General features: G+C 42.2%; 17 non-coding genes across 17 annotated transcripts; all 17 read left to right on the top strand.

Moving 5' to 3' along the window:
• The first annotated feature begins 798 nt into the window (after positions 1-798).
• Positions 799-870, top strand: trnaq-uug (transfer RNA glutamine (anticodon UUG)). The gene has a single exon. It is a non-coding gene; the product is annotated as a tRNA-Gln (tRNA).
• Positions 871-4,130: 3,260 nt separating this feature from the next.
• On the top strand, positions 4,131-4,203 carry trnap-ugg (transfer RNA proline (anticodon UGG)). Its single transcript has one exon. It is a non-coding gene; the product is annotated as a tRNA-Pro (tRNA).
• An 838-nt stretch (positions 4,204-5,041) lies between these two features.
• trnap-ugg (transfer RNA proline (anticodon UGG)) lies at positions 5,042-5,113 on the top strand. The gene has a single exon. It is a non-coding gene; the product is annotated as a tRNA-Pro (tRNA).
• Positions 5,114-5,952: 839 nt separating this feature from the next.
• trnap-ugg (transfer RNA proline (anticodon UGG)) lies at positions 5,953-6,025 on the top strand. Its single transcript has one exon. It is a non-coding gene; the product is annotated as a tRNA-Pro (tRNA).
• An 837-nt stretch (positions 6,026-6,862) lies between these two features.
• On the top strand, positions 6,863-6,934 carry trnap-ugg (transfer RNA proline (anticodon UGG)). The gene has a single exon. It is a non-coding gene; the product is annotated as a tRNA-Pro (tRNA).
• Positions 6,935-7,773: 839 nt separating this feature from the next.
• Positions 7,774-7,846, top strand: trnap-ugg (transfer RNA proline (anticodon UGG)). The gene has a single exon. It is a non-coding gene; the product is annotated as a tRNA-Pro (tRNA).
• An 838-nt stretch (positions 7,847-8,684) lies between these two features.
• trnap-ugg (transfer RNA proline (anticodon UGG)) lies at positions 8,685-8,756 on the top strand. Its single transcript has one exon. It is a non-coding gene; the product is annotated as a tRNA-Pro (tRNA).
• An 839-nt stretch (positions 8,757-9,595) lies between these two features.
• Positions 9,596-9,668, top strand: trnap-ugg (transfer RNA proline (anticodon UGG)). Its single transcript has one exon. It is a non-coding gene; the product is annotated as a tRNA-Pro (tRNA).
• Positions 9,669-10,506: 838 nt separating this feature from the next.
• trnap-ugg (transfer RNA proline (anticodon UGG)) lies at positions 10,507-10,579 on the top strand. Its single transcript has one exon. It is a non-coding gene; the product is annotated as a tRNA-Pro (tRNA).
• An 839-nt stretch (positions 10,580-11,418) lies between these two features.
• Positions 11,419-11,490, top strand: trnap-ugg (transfer RNA proline (anticodon UGG)). The gene has a single exon. It is a non-coding gene; the product is annotated as a tRNA-Pro (tRNA).
• An 839-nt stretch (positions 11,491-12,329) lies between these two features.
• trnap-ugg (transfer RNA proline (anticodon UGG)) lies at positions 12,330-12,401 on the top strand. The gene has a single exon. It is a non-coding gene; the product is annotated as a tRNA-Pro (tRNA).
• An 839-nt stretch (positions 12,402-13,240) lies between these two features.
• trnap-ugg (transfer RNA proline (anticodon UGG)) lies at positions 13,241-13,313 on the top strand. The gene has a single exon. It is a non-coding gene; the product is annotated as a tRNA-Pro (tRNA).
• An 839-nt stretch (positions 13,314-14,152) lies between these two features.
• trnap-ugg (transfer RNA proline (anticodon UGG)) lies at positions 14,153-14,224 on the top strand. Its single transcript has one exon. It is a non-coding gene; the product is annotated as a tRNA-Pro (tRNA).
• An 840-nt stretch (positions 14,225-15,064) lies between these two features.
• On the top strand, positions 15,065-15,136 carry trnap-ugg (transfer RNA proline (anticodon UGG)). Its single transcript has one exon. It is a non-coding gene; the product is annotated as a tRNA-Pro (tRNA).
• An 840-nt stretch (positions 15,137-15,976) lies between these two features.
• trnaq-uug (transfer RNA glutamine (anticodon UUG)) lies at positions 15,977-16,048 on the top strand. Its single transcript has one exon. It is a non-coding gene; the product is annotated as a tRNA-Gln (tRNA).
• An 840-nt stretch (positions 16,049-16,888) lies between these two features.
• trnap-ugg (transfer RNA proline (anticodon UGG)) lies at positions 16,889-16,960 on the top strand. The gene has a single exon. It is a non-coding gene; the product is annotated as a tRNA-Pro (tRNA).
• Positions 16,961-17,800: 840 nt separating this feature from the next.
• On the top strand, positions 17,801-17,872 carry trnaq-uug (transfer RNA glutamine (anticodon UUG)). Its single transcript has one exon. It is a non-coding gene; the product is annotated as a tRNA-Gln (tRNA).
• The last annotated feature ends 362 nt before the right edge of the window (positions 17,873-18,234 follow it).

Here is an 18,234-nt window from a genome sequence, read left to right as displayed (position 1 = left end):
GGGGCAACTGCCATCCCTGGAGTATAGGACGAGGTGGCTGAGTGATTAAGGCAATGGACTGCTAATCATTTGTGCTCTCCACTAGTGGCTTCAACATGTATTAATTTCTTCCTTGATTAAAAATCTGTAATTTTAACCGGTACTGGTTACCTTCAGACGAGTCCTGTGACACTTGTGGGGGTCGTAGAGCAAAACTGAGAACGGCATTGTGTTTGTTAGAGTCTCCCCTTTCCATAGAATGGTCAAACAATTTTGTTGGTCCAACCGTTCGGAAGATAAAGACATTTATATGAGAAAACTGATATTCGGGATGTCTCATGTTTTGACAAACATCGCTCTCGCTCTGCCGCCTTTCACCGAAAATGCAGAGGTGTGACATCAGCGGTTATGGAAGATTGAGAAGCATCCAGTGCAAAAAAAAAGGTGAAATCTCTAGTTTCAAACTGACAGATTCCAATGGGGATTTTATCATTTATTCACATACTGGTGCGTCAATCGGCTCAAATTCAATGAGCTCCAATTCGTTTTGATGTCTTCTTTTTCAACTTCAAAATCATCATTTAGCTCTTCTTCATTTGTTTCTTGCTGTTACAGAAAATGAAAATTGAATCTGAAAGACTCGGAAGATTAATTACAGAGGATTTGAACTGAAACCTGGTCAACTGCTTGGAAGACAGCTATGCTCACAAGTATACCAACAAAACTCACGTGATTCACTGTGGCCTGGCACCATCGACATGTCAATCCATATCCTCACCGTCATTGCTGGCGACAGCAAAAAAATGTCTTCCACGAAATGGCTCGTTGGTCTAGGGGTATGATTCTTGCTTTTGGTGCGAGAGGTCCCGGGTTCAAATCCCGGACGAGCCCTTTAACAGTCTGAGACAAGCGGATCTTTGTTTACTGGTTGGAGGGGCAACTGCCATCCCTGGAGTATAGGACGAGGTGGCTGAGTGATTAAGGCAATGGACTGCTAATCATTTGTGCTCTCCACTAGTGGCTTCAACATGTATTCATTTCTTCCTTGATTAAAAATCTGTAATTTTAACCGGTACTGGTTACCTTCAGACGAGTCCTGTGACACTTGTGGGGGTCGTAGATCAAAACTGAGAACGGCATTGTGTTTGTTAGAGTCTCCCCTTTCCATAGAATGGTCAAACAATTTTGTTGGTCAAACCGTTCGGAAGCTACAGACATTTATATGAGAAAACTGATATTCGGGATGTCTCATGTTTTGACAAACATCGCTCTCGCTCTGCCGCCTTTCACCGAAAATGCAGAGGTGTGACATCAGCAGTTATGGAAGATTGAGAAGCATCCAGTGCAAAAAAAAAGGTGAAATCTCTAGTTTCAAACTGACAGATTCCAATGGGGATTTTATCATTTATTCACGTACCGGTGTACTTTGGGTGCGAGAGGTCCCGGGTTCAAATCCCGAACGAGCCCTTTGTAGAGCCTTTAACCTGTTGGGGATGGGGGCGCTGTTTAGACTATTTATGCTAATGTGGCTAATTTTTTAAACGGCTTCCCACAAAATCCTTGATCGTACAATATGCATATTATTATTATTATTGGATAGAAAACAGTCTATAGTTTCTATAGGAGTTGAAATTTTGTCTCTAAGTGGAACAGAGCCCATTCTACAGCAATTTCCCTGACATGGAGTCAGATTTGAGAAACGTTGGCCACTTTTCTGAAGTCATTTAAAAGGGCTCTGTCGTTGCTATGACTATACGGACACTTCTTACGTCTTCCCCTGGATGCCTTTACGTGATGACGATTCCAACGGGCTCGATTGCTCGTTCACAGGCCCTACAAATGAAAAAAACCTTTAGCTAGCAAGTCTTTTCTTGCTGCGTAACGCGCGTGGAAGACACCGACCCTCTCCTGTTCCAAGCGTTAGTTTAGCCTGTTATATTTCTCCGGTCATCTTTTCACTCGTTATAGGAGTTACAAACATCACAAAGTAGTTAATTTAAAGCGTTTTATAGCAATTTATATCCGTTTAGTGCGATTTTGGGACATTTATTTTTGCAACGATGTGAAAAGTTGGGCACGCTTTTCAGTTCATCCCGAACGTAGTTGACATTTCCACATGGCAAGAGGACAGCTTTCCACCAAAAGACGATTTCTCCCAAGAAAGGATCCTTTGCCCAAGATACTGATGGAAGAACAGCTCAAGGTAGGACATTTTTATTATGATAAATCGTGTTTCTGTCGAAACATTTTAGTGGCTTAGGACGCCATGTTTTTTGACGTAGCTTCGCTTGGCGCAAACTGTATTGAAAAGTAAGGATAAATTAAAAAATGTAATAACGCAATTGTATTAAGAATTAAATTGTCTATCAATCCCTGTCCACCCTATATTTTTTAGTCACGTTTATGAGTATTTATGTATAAGAGTAGATCACTGTCTAAGTGGCGCAAGGACGTTTTCTTTACCAGCTTGTCTACATTTCACATTGTCTAACCATGATTTTGGTGGCTAAATATAAACATTTTCGATCAAACTGTATATGCATGTTGTAATGTGATGTTACAGGAGTGTCATCGGAAGAATTCTGAGAAGGTTAGTGAAAAAATTAATATCTTTTGGCGATGTTGACTTTTATCGCTCACTTTGGCTAGAATCAATGCTGGGCTGCTAATTGCTATGTGCTAAGCTAATATAACGATTTATTGTGTTTTCGCTGTAAGACACTTAGAAAATCTGAAATATTGTCTGTATTCACAGGATCTGTGTCTTTCGATTCGTGTATGCTGTGTATTTTTACGAAATGTTTGATGATTAGTAGTTAGGTAAACACGTTGCTCATTGTAATTATTCTAGTCCATTTGTGATGGTGGGTGCAATTGTAAACTATGCCATATACCTGAAATATGCACTTTTTTCTAACAAAACCTATCCCATACCATAAATATGTTATCAGACTGTCATCTAATGAGTTTTTTTGTTGGTTAGGGGCTATAAATATCTTAGTTTAGCCGAATTGGTGATGGCTACTGGTGTTGGTGGACAAATAAAAGATGGTGGATTATGCTAATGTGTTTTTAGGTAATAGATGTACATCTTTACATATTGTGTCTTCCCTGTAAAACATTTTAAAAATCGGAAATGTTGACTGGATTCATAAGATCTGTGTCTTTCATTAGCTGTATTGGACTTTAATGTGTGAAAGTTAAATATTTTAAAAAAATATTTTTTTTGAATTTCGCGGCACTGGTTTTTCAGTGGGGGGGGGGGGGGGGGGTGCCGCTAGCGCCACGCTGATCCTAGACAGGTTAACAGTCTGAGACAGGCGGATCTTGGGCAACTGGTTGGAGGGGCAACTGCCATCCCTGGAGTGCAGGACGAGGTGGCTGAGTGATTAAGGCAATGGACTGCTAATCATTTGTTCTTTGCACAAGTGGCTTCAACATTGCACAACTTTTCTTCATTTCTTCCTTGATTAAAAATCTGTAATTTTAACCGGTACTGGTTACCTTCAGACGAGTCCTGTGACACTTGTGGGGGTCGTAGAGCAAAACTGAGAACGGCATTGTGTTTGTTAGAGTCTCCCCTTTCCATAGAATGATCAAACAATTTTGTTGGTCAAACCATTCGAAGGCTACAGACATTTATATGAGAAAACTGATATTCGGGATGTCTCATGTTTTGACAAACATCGCTCTCGCTCTGCCGCCTTTCACCGAAAATGCAGAGGTGTGACATCAGCGGTTATGGAAGATTGAGAAGCATCCAGTGCAAAAAAAAGGTGAAATCTCTAGTTTCAAACTGACAGATTCCAATGGGGATTTTATCATTTATTCACATACCGGTGCGTCAATCGGCTCAAATTCAATGAGCTCCAATTCGTTTTGATGTCTTCTTTTTCAACTTCAAAATCTTCATTTAGCTCTTCTTCATTTGTTTCTTGCTGTTACAGAAAATGAAAATTGAATCTGAAAGACTCGGAAGATGAATTACAGAGGATTTGAACTGAAACCTGGTCAACTGCTTGGAAGACAGCTATGCTCACAAGTATACCAACAAAACTCACGTGATTCACTGTGGCCTGGCACCATCGACAAGTCAATCCATATCCTCACCGTCATTGCTGGCGACAGCAAAAAACTGTCTTCCACGAAATGGTTCGTTGGTCTAGGGGTATGATTCTCGCTTTGGGTGCGAGAGGTCCCGGGTTCAAATCCCGGACGAGCACTTTAACAGTCTGAGACAAACGGATCTTTGTTTACTGGTTGGAGGGGCAACTGCCATCCCTGGAGTATAGGACGAGGTGGCTGAGTGATTAAAGCAATGGACTGCTAATCATTTGTGCTCTCCACTAGTGGCTTCAACATGTATTAATTTCTTCCTTGATTAAAAATCTGTAATTTTAACCGGTACTGGTTACCTTCAGACGAGTCCTGTGACACTTGTGGGGGTCGTAGAGCAAAACTGAGAACGGCATTGTGTTTGTTAGATTCTCCCCTTTCCATAGAATGGTCAAACAATTTTGTTGGTCAAACCATTCGGAAGCTAAAGACATTTATATGAGAAAACTGATATTCGGGATGTCTCATGTTTTGACAAACATCGCTCTCGCTCTGCCGCCTTTCACCGAAAATGCAGAGGTGTGACATCAGCGGTTATGGAAGATTGAGAAGCATCCAGTGCAAAAAAAAAGGTGAAATCTCTAGTTTCAAACTGACAGATTCCAATGGGGATTTTATCATTTATTCACATACCGGTGCGTCAATCGGCTCAAATTCAATGAGCTCCAATTCGTTTTGATGTCTTCTTTTTCAACTTCAAAATCTTCATTTAGCTCTTCTTCATTTGTTTCTTGCTGTTACAGAAAATGAAAATTGAATCTGAAAGACTCGGCAGATGAATTACAGAGGATTTGAACTGAAACCTGGTCAACTGCTTGGAAGACAGCTATGCTCACAAGAATACCAACAAAACTCACGTGATTCACTGTGGCCTGGCACCATCGACAAGTCAATCCATATCCTCACCGTCATTGCTGGCGACAGCAAAATAACTTTTCCACGAAATGGCTCGTTGGTCTAGGGCTATGATTTTCGCTTTGGGTGCGAGAGGTCCCGGGTTCAAATCCCGGACGAGCCCTTTAACAGTCTGAGACAAGCGGATCTTTGTTTACTGGTTGGAGGGGCAACTGCCATCCCTGGAGTATAGGACGAGGTGGCTGAGTGATTAAGGCAATGGACTGCTAATCGTTTGTGCTCTCCACTAGTGGCTTCAACATGTATTAATTTCTTCCTTGATGAAAAATCTGTAATTTTAACCGGTACTGGTTACCTTCAGACGAGTCCTGTGACACTTGTGGGGGTCGTAGAGCAAAACTGAGAACGGCATTGTGTTTGTTAGAGTCTCCCCTTTCCATAGAATGATCAAACAATTTTGTTGGTCAAACCATTCGAAGGCTACAGACATTTATATGAGAAAACTGATATTCGGGATGTCTCATGTTTTGACAAACATCGCTCTCGCTCTGCCGCCTTTCACCGAAAATGCAGAGGTGTGACATCAGCGGTTATGGAAGATTGAGAAGCATCCAGTGCAAAAAAAAGGTGAAATCTCTAGTTTCAAACTGACAGATTCCAATGGGGATTTTATCATTTATTCACATACCGGTGCGTCAATCGGCTCAAATTCAATGAGCTCCAATTCGTTTTGATGTCTTCTTTTTCAACTTCAAAATCTTCATTTAGCTCTTCTTCATTTGTTTCTTGCTGTTACAGAAAATGAAAATTGAATCTGAAAGACTCGGAAGATGAATTACAGAGGATTTGAACTGAAACCTGGTCAACTGCTTGGAAGACAGCTATGCTCACAAGTATACCAACAAAACTCACGTGATTCACTGTGGCCTGGCACCATCGACAAGTCAATCCATATCCTCACCGTCATTGCTGGCGACAGCAAAAAAATGTCGTCCACGAAATGGTTCGTTGGTCTAGGGGTATGATTCTCGCTTTGGGTGCGAGAGGTCCCGGGTTCAAATCCCGGACGAGCACTTTAACAGTCTGAGACAAGCGGATCTTTGTTTACTGGTTGGAGGGGCAACTGCCATCCCTGGAGTATAGGACGAGGTGGCTGAGTGATTAAAGCAATGGACTGCTAATCATTTGTGCTCTCCACTAGTGGCGTCAACATGTATTAATTTCTTCCTTGATTAAAAATCTGTAATTTTAACCGGTACTGGTTACCTTCAGACGAGTCCTGTGACACTTGTGGGGGTCGTAGAGCAAAACTGAGAACGGCATTGTGTTTGTTAGAGTCTCCCCTTTCCATAGAATGGTCAAACAATTTTGTTGGTCAAACCATTCGGAAGCTAAAGACATTTATATGAGAAAACTGATATTCGGGATGTCTCATGTTTTGACAAACATCGCTCTCGCTCTGCCGCCTTTCACCGAAAATGCAGAGGTGTGACATCAGCGGTTATGGAAGATTGAGAAGCATCCAGTGCAAAAAAAAGGTGAAATCTCTAGTTTCAAACTGACAGATTCCAATGGGGATTTTATCATTTATTCACATACCGGTGCGTCAATCGGCTCAAATTCAATGAGCTCCAATTCGTTTTGATGTCTTCTTTTTCAACTTCAAAATCTTCATTTAGCTCTTCTTCATTTGTTTCTTGCTGTTACAGAAATTGAAAATTGAATCTGAAAGACTCGGCAGATGAATTACAGAGGATTTGAACTGAAACCTGGTCAACTGCTTGGAAGACAGCTATGCTCACAAGAATACCAACAAAACTCACGTGATTCACTGTGGCCTGGCACCATCGACAAGTCAATCCATATCCTCACCGTCATTGCTGGCGACAGCAAAATAACTTTTCCACGAAATGGCTCGTTGGTCTAGGGCTATGATTTTCGCTTTGGGTGCGAGAGGTCCCGGGTTCAAATCCCGGACGAGCCCTTTAACAGTCTGAGACAAGCGGATCTTTGTTTACTGGTTGGAGGGGCAACTGCCATCCCTGGAGTATAGGACGAGGTGGCTGAGTGATTAAGGCAATGGACTGCTAATCGTTTGTGCTCTCCACTAGTGGCTTCAACATGTATTAATTTCTTCCTTGATGAAAAATCTGTAATTTTAACCGGTACTGGTTACCTTCAGACGAGTCCTGTGACACTTGTGGGGGTCGTAGAGCAAAACTGAGAACGGCATTGTGTTTGTTAGAGTCTCCCCTTTCCATAGAATGATCAAACAATTTTGTTGGTCAAACCATTCGAAGGCTACAGACATTTATATGAGAAAACTGATATTCGGGATGTCTCATGTTTTGACAAACATCGCTCTCGCTCTGCCGCCTTTCACCGAAAATGCAGAGGTGTGACATCAGCGGTTATGGAAGATTGAGAAGCATCCAGTGCAAAAAAAAGGTGAAATCTCTAGTTTCAAACTGACAGATTCCAATGGGGATTTTATCATTTATTCACATACCGGTGCGTCAATCGGCTCAAATTCAATGAGCTCCAATTCGTTTTGATGTCTTCTTTTTCAACTTCAAAATCTTCATTTAGCTCTTCTTCATTTGTTTCTTGCTGTTACAGAAAATGAAAATTGAATCTGAAAGACTCGGAAGATGAATTACAGAGGATTTGAACTGAAACCTGGTCAACTGCTTGGAAGACAGCTATGCTCACAAGTATACCAACAAAACTCACGTGATTCACTGTGGCCTGGCACCATCGACAAGTCAATCCATATCCTCACCGTCATTGCTGGCGACAGCAAAAAAATGTCGTCCACGAAATGGTTCGTTGGTCTAGGGGTATGATTCTCGCTTTGGGTGCGAGAGGTCCCGGGTTCAAATCCCGGACGAGCACTTTAACAGTCTGAGACAAGCGGATCTTTGTTTACTGGTTGGAGGGGCAACTGCCATCCCTGGAGTATAGGACGAGGTGGCTGAGTGATTAAAGCAATGGACTGCTAATCATTTGTGCTCTCCACTAGTGGCTTCAACATGTATTAATTTCTTCCTTGATTAAAAATCTGTAATTTTAACCGGTACTGGTTACCTTCAGACGAGTCCTGTGACACTTGTGGGGGTTGTAGAGCAAAACTGAGAACGGCATTGTGTTTGTTAGAGTCTCCCCTTTCCATAGAATGGTCAAACAATTTTGTTGGTCAAACCATTCGGAAGCTAAAGACATTTATATGAGAAAACTGATATTCGGGATGTCTCATGTTTTGACAAACATCGCTCTCGCTCTGCCGCCTTTCACCGAAAATGCAGAGGTGTGACATCAGCGGTTATGGAAGATTGAGAAGCATCCAGTGCAAAAAAAAAGGTGAAATCTCTAGTTTCAAACTGACAGATTCCAATGGGGATTTTATCATTTATTCACATTCCGGTGCGTCAATCGGCTCAAATTCAATGAGCTCCAATTCGTTTTGATGTCTTCTTTTTCAACTTCAAAATCTTCATTTAGCTCTTCTTCATTTGTTTCTTGCTGTTACAGAAAATGAAAATTGAATCTGAAAGACTCGGCAGATGAATTACAGAGGATTTGAACTGAAACCTGGTCAACTGCTTGGAAGACAGCTATGCTCACAAGAATACCAACAAAACTCACGTGATTCACTGTGGCCTGGCACCATCGACAAGTCAATCCATATCCACACCGTCATTGCTGGCGACAGCAAAATAACTTTTCCACGAAATGGCTCGTTGGTCTAGGGCTATGATTTTCGCTTTGGGTGCGAGAGGTCCCGGGTTCAAATCCCGGACGAGCCCTTTAACAGTCTGAGACAAGCGGATCTTTGTTTACTGGTTGGAGGGGCAACTGCCATCCCTGGAGTATAGGACGAGGTGGCTGAGTGATTAAGGCAATGGACTGCTAATCGTTTGTGCTCTCCACTAGTGGCTTCAACATGTATTAATTTCTTCCTTGATGAAAAATCTGTAATTTTAACCGGTACTGGTTACCTTCAGACGAGTCCTGTGACACTTGTGGGGGTCGTAGAGCAAAACTGAGAACGGCATTGTGTTTGTTAGAGTCTCCCCTTTCCATAGAATGATCAAACAATTTTGTTGGTCAAACCATTCGAAGGCTACAGACATTTATATGAGAAAACTGATATTCGGGATGTCTCATGTTTTGACAAACATCGCTCTCGCTCTGCCGCCTTTCACCGAAAATGCAGAGGTGTGACATCAGCGGTTATGGAAGATTGAGAAGCATCCAGTGCAAAAAAAAGGTGAAATCTCTAGTTTCAAACTGACAGATTCCAATGGGGATTTTATCATTTATTCACATACCGGTGCGTCAATCGGCTCAAATTCAATGAGCTCCAATTCGTTTTGATGTCTTCTTTTTCAACTTCAAAATCTTCATTTAGCTCTTCTTCATTTGTTTCTTGCTGTTACAGAAAATGAAAATTGAATCTGAAAGACTCGGAAGATGAATTACAGAGGATTTGAACTGAAACCTGGTCAACTGCTTGGAAGACAGCTATGCTCACAAGTATACCAACAAAACTCACGTGATTCACTGTGGCCTGGCACCATCGACAAGTCAATCCATATCCTCACCGTCATTGCTGGCGACAGCAAAAAAATGTCGTCCACGAAATGGTTCGTTGGTCTAGGGGTATGATTCTCGCTTTGGGTGCGAGAGGTCCCGGGTTCAAATCCCGGACGAGCACTTTAACAGTCTGAGACAAGCGGATCTTTGTTTACTGGTTGGAGGGGCAACTGCCATCCCTGGAGTATAGGACGAGGTGGCTGAGTTATTAAAGCAATGGACTGCTAATCATTTGTGCTCTCCACTAGTGGCTTCAACATGTATTAATTTCTTCCTTGATTAAAAATCTGTAATTTTAACCGGTACTGGTTACCTTCAGACGAGTCCTGTGACACTTGTGGGGGTCGTAGAGCAAAACTGAGAACGGCATTGTGTTTGTTAGAGTCTCCCCTTTCCATAGAATGGTCAAACAATTTTGTTGGTCAAACCATTCGGAAGCTAAAGACATTTATATGAGAAAACTGATATTCGGGATGTCTCATGTTTTGACAAACATCGCTCTCGCTCTGCCGCCTTTCACCGAAAATGCAGAGGTGTGACATCAGCGGTTATGGAAGATTGAGAAGCATCCAGTGCAAAAAAAAGGTGAAATCTCTAGTTTCAAACTGACAGATTCCAATGGGGATTTTATCATTTATTCACATACCGGTGCGTCAATCGGCTCAAATTCAATGAGCTCCAATTCGTTTTGATGTCTTCTTTTTCAACTTCAAAATCTTCATTTAGCTCTTCTTCATTTGTTTCTTGCTGTTACAGAAAATGAAAATTGAATCTGAAAGACTCGGAAGATGAATTACAGAGGATTTGAACTGAAACCTGGTCAACTGCTTGGAAGACAGCTATGCTCACAAGTATACCAACAAAACTCACGTGATTCACTGTGGCCTGGCACCATCGACAAGTCAATCCATATCCTCACCGTCATTGCTGGCGACAGCAAAAAAATGTCTTCCACGAAATGGTTCGTTGGTCTAGGGGTATGATTCTCGCTTTGGGTGCGAGAGGTCCCGGGTTCAAATCCCGGACGAGCACTTTAACAGTCTGAGACAAGCGGATCTTTGTTTACTGGTTGGAGGGGCAACTGCCATCCCTGGAGTATAGGACGAGGTGGCTGAGTGATTAAAGCAATGGACTGCTAATCATTTGTGCTCTCCACTAGTGACTTCAACATGTATTAATTTCTTCCTTGATTAAAAATCTGTAATTTTAACCGGTACTGGTTACCTTCAGACGAGTCCTGTGACACTTGTGGGGGTCGTAGAGCAAAACTGAGAACGGCATTGTGTTTGTTAGAGCCTCCCCTTTTCATAAACTGGTCAAACAATTATGTTGGTCAAACCGTTCGGAAGCTACAGACATTTATATGAGAAAACTGATATTCGGGATGTCTCATGTTTTGACAAACATCGCTCTCACTCTGCCGCCTTTCACCGAAAATGCAGAGGTGTGACATCAGCGGTTATGGAAGATTGAGAAGCATCCAGTGCAAAAAAAAAGGTGAAATCTCTAGTTTCAAACTGACAGATTCCAATGGGGATTTTATCATTTATTCACATACCGGTGCGTCAATCAGCTCAAATTCAATGAGCTCCAATTCGTTTTGATGTCTTCTTTTTCAACTTCAAAATCTTCATTTAGCTCTTCTTCATTTGTTTCTTGCTGTTACAGAAAATGAAAATTGAATCTGAAAGACTCGGAAGATTAATTACAGAGGATTTGAACTGAAACCTGGTCAACTGCTTGGAAGACAGCTATGCTCACAAGTATACCAACAAAACTCACGTGATTCACTGTGGCCTGGCAACATCGACAAGTCAATCCATATCCTCACCGTCATTGCTGGCGACAGCAAAAAAATGTCTTCCACGAAATGGCTCGTTGGTCTAGGGGTATGATTCTTGCTTTGGGTGCGAGAGGTCCCGGGTTCAAATCCCAGACGAGCCCTTTAACAGTCTGCGACAAGCGGATCTTTGTTTACTGGTTGGAGGGGCAACTGCCATCCCTGGAGTATAGGACGAGGTGGCTGAGTGATTAAGGCAATGGACTGCTAATCATTTGTGCTCTCCACTAGTGGCTTCAACATGTATTAATTTCTTCCTTGATTAAAAATCTGTAATTTTAACCGGTACTGGTTACCTTCAGACCAGTCCTGTGACACTTGTGGGGGTCGTAGAGCAAAACTGAGAACGGCATTGTGTTTGTTAGAGTCTCCCCTTTCCATAGAATGGTCAAACAATTTTGTTGGTCAAACCGTTCGGAAGCTACAGACATTTATATGAGAAAACTGATATTCGGGATGTCTCATGTTTTGACAAACATCGCTCTCGCTCTGCAGCCTTTCACCGAAAATGCAGAGGTGTGACATCAGCGGTTATGGAAGATTGAGAAGCATCCAGTGCAAAAAAAAAGGTGAAATCTCTAGTTTCAAACTGACAGATTCCAATGGGGATTTTATCATTTATTCACATACCGGTGCGTCAATCGGCTCAAATTCAATGAGCTCCAATTCGTTTTGATGTCTTCTTTTTCAACTTCAAAATCTTCATTTAGCTCTTCTTCATTTGTTTCTTGCTGTTACAGAAATTGAAAATTGAATCTGAAAGACTCGGCAGATGAATTACAGAGGATTTGAACTGAAACCTGGTCAACTGCTTGGAAGACAGCTATGCTCACAAGAATACCAACAAAACTCACGTGATTCACTGTGGCCTGGCACCATCGACAAGTCAATCCATATCCTCACCGTCATTGCTGGCGACAGCAAAATAACTTTTCCACGAAATGGCTCGTTGGTCTAGGGCTATGATTTTCGCTTTGGGTGCGAGAGGTCCCGGGTTCAAATCCCGGACGAGCCCTTTAACAGTCTGAGACAAGCGGATCTTTGTTTACTGGTTGGAGGGGCAACTGCCATCCCTGGAGTATAGGACGAGGTGGCTGAGTGATTAAGGCAATGGACTGCTAATCGTTTGTGCTCTCCACTAGTGGCTTCAACATGTATTAATTTCTTCCTTGATGAAAAATCTGTAATTTTAACCGGTACTGGTTACCTTCAGACGAGTCCTGTGACACTTGTGGGGGTCGTAGAGCAAAACTGAGAACGGCATTGTGTTTGTTAGAGTCTCCCCTTTCCATAGAATGATCAAACAATTTTGTTGGTCAAACCATTCGAAGGCTACAGACATTTATATGAGAAAACTGATATTCGGGATGTCTCATGTTTTGACAAACATCGCTCTCGCTCTGCCGCCTTTCACCGAAAATGCAGAGGTGTGACATCAGCGGTTATGGAAGATTGAGAAGCATCCAGTGCAAAAAAAAGGTGAAATCTCTAGTTTCAAACTGACAGATTCCAATGGGGATTTTATCATTTATTCACATACCGGTGCGTCAATCGGCTCAAATTCAATGAGCTCCAATTCGTTTTGATGTCTTCTTTTTCAACTTCAAAATCTTCATTTAGCTCTTCTTCATTTGTTTCTTGCTGTTACAGAAATTGAAAATTGAATCTGAAAGACTCGGCAGATGAATTACAGAGGATTTGAACTGAAACCTGGTCAACTGCTTGGAAGACAGCTATGCTCACAAGAATACCAACAAAACTCACGTGATTCACTGTGGCCTGGCACCATCGACAAGTCAATCCATATCCTCACCGTCATTGCTGGCGACAGCAAAAAAATGTCTTCCACGAAATGGTTCGTTGGTCTAGGGGTATGATTCTCGCTTTGGGTGCGAGAGGTCCCGGGTTCAAATCCCGGACGAGCACTTTAACAGTCTGAGACAAGCGGATCTTTGTTTACTGGTTGGAGGGGCAACTGCCATCCCTGGAGTATAGGACGAGGTGGCTGAGTGATTAAAGCAATGGACTGCTAATCATTTGTGCTCTCCACTAGTGGCTTCAACATGTATTAATTTCTTCCTTGATTAAAAATCTGTAATTTTAACCGGTACTGGTTACCTTCAGACGAGTCCTGTGACACTTGTGGGGGTCGTAGAGCAAAACTGAGAACGGCATTGTGTTTGTTAGAGCCTCCCCTTTTCATAAACTGGTCAAACAATTTTGTTGGTCAAACCGTTCGGAAGCTACAGACATTTATATGAGAAAACTGATATTCGGGATGTCTCATGTTTTGACAAACATCGCTCTCACTCTGCCGCCTTTCACCGAAAATGCAGAGGTGTGACATCAGCGGTTATGGAAGATTGAGAAGCATCCAGTGCAAAAAAAAAGGTGAAATCTCTAGTTTCAAACTGACAGATTCCAATGGGGATTTTATCATTTATTCACATACCGGTGCGTCAATCAATTCAAATTCAATGAGCTCCAATTCGTTTTGATGTCTTCTTTTTCAACTTCAAAATCTTCATTTAGCTCTTCTTCATTTGTTTCTTGCTGTTACAGAAAATGAAAATTGAATCTGAAAGACTCGGAAGATTAATTACAGAGGATTTGAACTGAAACCTGGTCAACTGCTTGGAAGACAGCTATGCTCACAAGTATACCAACAAAACTCACGTGATTCACTGTGGCCTGGCAACATCGACAAGTCAATCCATATCCTCACCGTCATTGCTGGCGACAGCAAAAAAATTTCTTCCACGAAATGGCTCGTTGGTCTAGGGGTATGATTCTTGCTTTGGGTGCGAGAGGTCCCGGGTTCAAATCCCAGACGAGCCCTTTAACAGTCTGCGACAAGCGGATCTTTGTTTACTGGTTGGAGGGGAAACTGCCATCCCTGGAGTATAGGACGAGGTGGCTGAGTGATTAAGGCAATGGACTGCTAATCATTTGTGCTCTCCACTAGTGGCTTCAACATGTATTAATTTCTTCCTTGATTAAAAATCTGTAATTTTAACCGGTACTGGTTACCTTCAGACCAGTCCTGTGACACTTGTGGGGGTCGTAGAGCAAAACTGAGAACGGCATTGTGTTTGTTAGAGTCTCCCCTTTCCATAGAATGGTCAAACAATTTTGTTGGTCAAACCGTTCGGAAGCTACAGACATTTATATGAGAAAACTGATATTCGGGATGTCTCATGTTTTGACAAACATCGCTCTCGCTCTGCAGCCTTTCACCGAAAATGCAGAGGTGTGACATCAGCGGTTATGGAAGATTGAGAAGCATCCAGTGCAAAAAAAAAGGTGAAATCTCTAGTTTCAAACTGACAGATTACAATGGGGATTTTATCATTTATTCACATACCGGTGCGTCAATCGGCTCAAATTCAATGAGCTCCAATTCGTTTTGATGTCTTCTTTTTCAACTTCAAAATCTTCATTTAGCTCTTCTTCATTTGTTTCTTGCTGTTACAGAAAATGAAAATTGAATCTGAAAGACTCGGAAGATGAATTACAGAGGATTTGAACTGAAACCTGGTCAACTGCTTGGAAGACAGCTATGCTCACAAGTATACCAACAAAACTCACGTGATTCACTGTGGCCTGGCACCATCGACAAGTCAATCCATATCTTCACCGTCATTGCTGGCGACAGCAAAAAAATGTCTTCCACGAAATGGCTCGTTGGTCTAGGGGTATGATTCTCGCTTTGGGTGCGGGAGGTCCAGGGTTCAAATCCCGGACGAGCCCTTTAACAGTCTGAGACAAGCGGATCTTTGTTTACTGGTTGGAGGGGCAACTGCCATCCCTGGAGTATAGGACGAGGTGGCTGAGTGATTAAGGCAATGGACTGCTAAGCATTTGTGCTCTCCACTAGTGGCTTCAACATGTATTAATTTCTTCCTTGATTAAAAATCTGTAATTTTAACCGGTACTGGTTACCTTCAGACGAGTCCTGTGACACTTGTGGGGGTCGTAGAGCAAAACTGAGAACGGCATTGTGTTTGTTAGAGTCTCCCCTTTCCATAGAATGGTCAAACAATTTTGTTGGTCCAACCGTTCGGAAGATAAAGACATTTATATGAGAAAACTGATATTCGGGATGTCTCATGTTTTGACAAACATCGCTCTCGCTCTGCCGCCTTTCACCGAAAATGCAGAGGTGTGACATCAGCGGTTATGGAAGATTGAGAAGCATCCAGTGCAAAAAAAAAGGTGAAATCTCTAGTTTCAAACTGACAGATTCCAATGGGGATTTTATCATTTATTCACATACTGGTGCGTCAATCGGCTCAAATTCAATGAGCTCCAATTCGTTTTGATGTCTTCTTTTTCAACTTCAAAATCATCATTTAGCTCTTCTTCATTTGTTTCTTGCTGTTACAGAAAATGAAAATTGAATCTGAAAGACTCGGAAGATTAATTACAGAGGATTTGAACTGAAACCTGGTCAACTGCTTGGAAGACAGCTATGCTCACAAGTATACCAACAAAACTCACGTGATTCACTGTGGCCTGGCACCATCGACAAGTCAATCCATATCCTCACCGTCATTGCTGGCGACAGCAAAAAAATGTCTTCCACGAAATGGCTCGTTGGTCTAGGGGTATGATTCTTGCTTTTGGTGCGAGAGGTCCCGGGTTCAAATCCCGGACGAGCCCTTTAACAGTCTGAGACAAGCGGATCTTTGTTTACTGGTTGGAGGGGCAACTGCCATCCCTGGAGTATAGGACGAGGTGGCTGAGTGATTAAGGCAATGGACTGCTAATCATTTGTGCTCTCCACTAGTGGCTTCAACATGTATTAATTTCTTCCTTGATTAAAAATCTGTAATTTTAACCGGTACTGGTTACCTTCAGACGAGTCCTGTGACACTTGTGGGGGTCGTAGATCAAAACTGAGAACGGCATTGTGTTTGTTAGAGTCTCCCCTTTCCATAGAATGGTCAAACAATTTTGTTGGTCAAACCGTTCGGAAGCTAAAGACATTTATATGAGAAAACTGATATTCGGGATGTCTCATGTTTTGACAAACATCGCTCTCGCTCTGCCGCCTTTCACCGAAAATGCAGAGGTGTGACATCAGTGGTTATGGAAGATTGAGAAGCATCCAGTACAAAAAAAAAGGTGAAATCTCTAGTTTCAAACTGACAGATTCCAATGGGGATTTCATCATTTATTCACATACCGGTGCGTCAATCGCCTCAAATTCAATGAGCTCCAATTCGTTTTGATGTCTTCTTTTTCAACTTCAAAATCATCATTTAGCTCTTCTTCATTTGTTTCTTGCTGTTACAGAAAATTAAAATTGAATCTGAAAGACTCGGAAGATTAATTACAGAGGATTTGAACTGAAACCTGGTCAACTGCTTGGAAGACAGCTATGCTCACAAGTATACCAACAAAACTCACGTGATTCACTGTGGCCTGGCACCATCGACAAGTCAATCCATATCTTCACCGTCATTGCTGGCGACAGCAAAAAAATGTCTTCCACGAAATGGCTCGTTGGTCTAGGGGTATGATTCTCGCTTTGGGTGCGGGAGGTCCAGGGTTCAAATCCCGGACGAGCCCTTTAACAGTCTGAGACAAGCGGATCTTTGTTTACTGGTTGGAGGGGCAACTGCCATCCCTGGAGTATAGGACGAGGTGGCTGAGTGATTAAGGCAATGGACTGCTAATCATTTGTGCTCTCCACTAGTGGCTTCAACATGTATTAATTTCTTCCTTGATTAAAAATCTGTAATTTTAACCGGTACTGGTTACCTTCAGACGAGTCCTGTGACACTTGTGGGGGTCGTAGAGCAAAACTGAGAACGGCATTGTGTTTGTTAGAGTCTCCCCTTTCCATAGAATGGTCAAACAATTTTGTTGGTCCAACCGTTCGGAAGATAAAGACATTTATATGAGAAAACTGATATTCGGGATGTCTCATGTTTTGACAAACATCGCTCTCGCTCTGCCGCCTTTCACCGAAAATGCAGAGGTGTGACATCAGCGGTTATGGAAGATTGAGAAGCATCCAGTGTAAAAAAAAAGGTGAAATCTCTAGTTTCAAACTGACAGATTCCAATGGGGATTTTATCATTTATTCACATACTGGTGCGTCAATCGGCTCAAATTCAATGAGCTCCAATTCGTTTTGATGTCTTCTTTTTCAACTTCAAAATCATCATTTAGCTCTTCTTCATTTGTTTCTTGCTGTTACAGAAAATGAAAATTGAATCTGAAAGACTCGGAAGATTAATTACAGAGGATTTGAACTGAAACCTGGTCAACTGCTTGGAAGACAGCTATGCTCACAAGTATACCAACAAAACTCACGTGATTCACTGTGGCCTGGCACCATCGACAAGTCAATCCATATCCTCACCGTCATTGCTGGCGACAGCAAAAAAATGTCTTCCACGAAATGGCTCGTTGGTCTAGGGGTATGATTCTTGCTTTTGGTGCGAGAGGTCCCGGGTTCAAATCCCGGACGAGCCCTTTAACAGTCTGAGACAAGCGGATCTTTGTTTACTGGTTGGAGGGGCAACTGCCATCCCTGGAGTATAGGACGAGGTGGCTGAGTGATTAAGGCAATGGACTGCTAATCATTTGTGCTCTCCACTAGTGGCTTCAACATGTATTAATTTCTTCCTTGATTAAAAATCTGTAATTTTAACCGGTACTGGTTACCTTCAGACGAGTCCTGTGACACTTGTGGGGGTCGTAGATCAAAACTGAGAACGGCATTGTGTTTGTTAGAGTCTCCCCTTTCCATAGAATGGTCAAACAATTTTGTTGGTCAAACCGTTCGGAAGCTAAAGACATTTATATGAGAAAACTGATATTCGGGATGTCTCATG

This window comes from Salvelinus fontinalis, unplaced genomic scaffold, assembly GCF_029448725.1.
Source record: "Salvelinus fontinalis isolate EN_2023a unplaced genomic scaffold, ASM2944872v1 scaffold_0628, whole genome shotgun sequence".
NCBI classification, from domain to species: Eukaryota; Metazoa; Chordata; class Actinopteri; order Salmoniformes; family Salmonidae; genus Salvelinus; species Salvelinus fontinalis.
The sequence above is the reverse complement of the archived record's forward strand: the minus strand, read 5'-3'. Positions and strand labels throughout refer to the sequence as shown.